The sequence below is a fragment of the Diceros bicornis genome, chromosome 3 (assembly GCF_020826845.1).
Source record: "Diceros bicornis minor isolate mBicDic1 chromosome 3, mDicBic1.mat.cur, whole genome shotgun sequence".
Lineage (NCBI taxonomy): Eukaryota > Metazoa > Chordata > Mammalia > Perissodactyla > Rhinocerotidae > Diceros > Diceros bicornis.
Genome location: NC_080742.1, coordinates 22,072,383 through 22,075,877, shown reverse-complemented (window position 1 = coordinate 22,075,877; position 3,495 = coordinate 22,072,383). Strand labels below are relative to the sequence as shown.

The 3,495-nt window shown below is 36.7% G+C and overlaps 1 long non-coding RNA gene across 1 annotated transcript; it reads left to right on the top strand.

Annotated features, from left to right (window-relative positions):
* The first annotated feature begins 231 nt into the window (after positions 1–231).
* Positions 232–3,267, top strand: LOC131421746 (uncharacterized). The gene is made up of 3 exons (XR_009223945.1): positions 232–270; positions 1,536–1,665; positions 2,267–3,267. It is a non-coding gene; the product is annotated as an uncharacterized LOC131421746 (long non-coding RNA).
* Positions 3,268–3,495: the final 228 nt, after the last annotated feature.

The window sequence follows — 3,495 nt, the reverse complement described above, 5'->3', positions numbered from 1 at the left end:
ATCCATTGTAGATAAAGAATTAAAAACAGAACGGTTTGATAGAAAGTCAACGAATGACATTGATTCTGGGATTTGAATGAAAATAAAGAGCTAGCCACAAAACAAAGAGCACTAAGAATGCTCAAGACAGAAGAAATGGCTACAGCAAAGATCCTGAGGCTGCGACAAGCATGCCGCATTCCAGGAACCAAAATCAGTCCAGTGCAGCTAGAACTCAAGGGGCTGAGGGCAGAGCGGTAGGAGACCAGACTGAGAGGAATTCAAATGCAGGTAACACAAGGATTTATATAGATTTTAATTTAAGTGCAATTTGAAAATGTTGAAAATAAGCAGGAAATGGACTCAATCTGATGGATGATTCTAAGAGATCCCTCTGGTTACTTTGGAGTGAATGTGTTTTTTTTGGTTAGTCCTTCACCAACCAGTACATGGTCATAGAGAGGGGTAACTTGGGGTCAGCACAACATGTCATTTCTAGATCTAACCCTTAGTCCAGTCCCTGGCAGCACGTTTTGGTGTCAATAAAGTGGCAGTAGGAAAGCTGAAGAATATTAAAGGAGGAAGATAGCAACGCTAAATAATCATCAGGCGTAGCAGGCCTCTTCTGCATCTGCTTTCCATCCACTCTCGTTAGCAGCTATTGATTTCCTAAACTGAGAGTGAAGGGCTAAGACCTATAGCTTATCAGTTGATATTGTTGTAATTTTCTCAAGCTAAGAATAATTTAGAGAAGTACTGTTCATCTATTAAATATACTTTCTCGCAGAAAGGCAGAGCTAAATAGCAGCAGTATTTCTAACTACACCTAAGAATTTGAGATTTCCTAAGAAATGACAAAAAAATGCTAGCTTGAAATGATGGTTATTGGATATCAAGTCCAAAGAGTGAATTATCTTGTATTACATAAACATATAATAACTTACCTGTATAAATATATGTATACATAACATATATATAAACTTGCATGCTAGTGATCCTAATGTTTATAATCTAACAATTTCCACTGTATAGCTTCAGTATTTGTACAATCACTAAAAGGAAAATGAATAGCAGGTAAATACTTTGTTCTGCTAATAAGAAGCAGTGTTAGAGATAGAGAAGGATAATATATTTTGCCCAAGTGAATTTCCCAGCACATAAAGTTGAGAATAACAGCTAGTGAAGGCATGATTCTTTGGTCACCTACTTTTCAGGAGAAAAAAAAAAATCTGGAGAACTTATGCTCACCTGGGGAACTTGCTCTCATCAGCTAATTTCGAGAACAGGAAAAAGGAAATTGCGTCCCAGGCAGTTTGACATGAAACAATGGGGCAGTCTCCTTATTGCTTAAACATATAGTGTTGTGCAGAGCCATTCTGCACCCTCCTTCTCACAAAAAGCAAAATCAGCCTCAAAGACCAGTGCAGATATTGCAAAACGAGGATTTATTGCGCTTCATTACATCTTGAAAGGATTAGTTGCACCTGCACATAAAGAATCTCAATCGGTTCAGATAAACAGGCTGAAGGCGCCTTCTTTATTACACTTCTTTTAAGGGGAGATACGTGACCGATGCTCCTGACCAGTTTCAAAGCCTCCAGGTTCACTGCAGAGGAGCGAGATTGCCATCTTCTGGTAAACAAGATTGAGAGCATACAGCTGGCTTTCCTTGAACTTGCCGGGAAAGTAAGTTATTAAACAAAGAGTTTTCATTTCTTTGAAGCTGAATTACAGAATTGTTGAAAATATTTCCTCATCAGGACTTTATTCTACTCTCAATTGCATAAAAAGAAGTAAAATGCACTCTAAAAAGTAAAGTGGGAAGAAGAGCGGAGAAGGACAAAGGGACGTGTTTTAACCGAGAACATTAGCAGAGAAGTTCAAACTTTACAGTTGAGAAGTTTTTTCCTAACTATTTATATTTTCTTGTAAATGCCTTCAGGTAAATTAGCTATTAAATAAACTGGAAATTCTTGATACTTAAAACATAATGTTCTCTACTCAAGGACATTAATATCAATATTTAGAATTAGAGCAAGCATATATCAAAATATAACAAAGCATAATAGCTTTATTAATGTTAAATTATTTAATAACTTTGTTCCACTTAAAACATCACTCACTTATGCAAGGTAACTTTACACTTTTCTCTCACTTTCTGACCTGTAATTTTAACAATATGCTTTAAACATCCATGTGTAAATTCTCTTTTTAAATCATGACATTCAAACAATTCTACTTGGTCTACAAAATGTACATTGTTTCTAACTGCACTTATCAATTCCAGAGTCCCAACTTAACTAGCGGCTCACATAAATTCTCCATAAAACTAAGCTGTGATAGACTTCTCTTCAAAGAAGGACTTATTGTCCCATGCTTCAGCTTCCAACCTCTTTAGGGATTCCTCAGCTGCACCTACTGACTCTTCCAACTGCCCCCGTTTCCCGGGGCCCACATCCAGTGACTGGTGGATACAGGAATATAAAGGCCAGCCATTTTGGCCTAACTTTGGACTCCTCTAATGGACCATCTTAGCTCCAGAGCAACTTGTAGGATTGACTTCTGTCAACCGTCCTATCTTGAATCTGGTCTTGGTCTAATCCTGCTTCCTTACCCTCCCTTCCACAGGTGTTAATCCCAATGACATTCCTTAATGAATATCTTGCAGGCTAACTTCACCTCAGAGTCTGCTTCCCAGGGAATCTAAACAGCAACTCAAGCTAAAGGACAGCTTTGTTGTCACCACTGACTTTGTTTTGTCATCTTCTATGGAAAAAGACTTTATTTTTAACTTAATCAAAAATTATTTATCTTGGGGCCAGCAGAGTGGCTCAGTGATTAAGTTCACATGCTCCACTTTGGTGGCCCGGGGTTCACAGGTTCGAATCCTGGGCGCAGACCAATGCACCGCTCATCAAGCCAAGCTGTGGTGGCATCCCACACATGAAATAGAGGAAGATGGGTACAGATGTTAGCTCAGGGCTAATCTTTCTCACCAAAAAAAAAAAAAAAAAAATTTGTCTCATCAAATTTTATTAAATACATGATATACCTTTAGATAACTAAAATACTATAAGAAGCATGGTTTTTGGCCATTATGTCTATTTCATATCATTGACATGGTTTGCATAAGCCTTTACGTGTGTGTATGTGTACATTGATCGAAATATTGTATTGATATATTGATCTAAATTGGAAAACCTGAACAGTTTATTGGATCAATGTTTTAACTTCTAGCTAGTTTAACTATAAAATATGGTTGCTTAAAATATGTATTTTAAGGTAATATCTCCCATAAAGAATATATGCTCTTAACAATTTGAGATGATTGATTTACCTGAAACACTCTATCTTTGCCATAAAGTATACTCAGTACTTCCAGTTAAAAAAAAAGATAAGGACTAGGATTTTTAAGATGGAAGGGAAATGCCCTCTAGTGGTAAATATTAATAAAATAAAAGTTTTATTTTTAAAGCATTAAACTCAATACCCTGTTTAACAAATAGTTATGAAGTG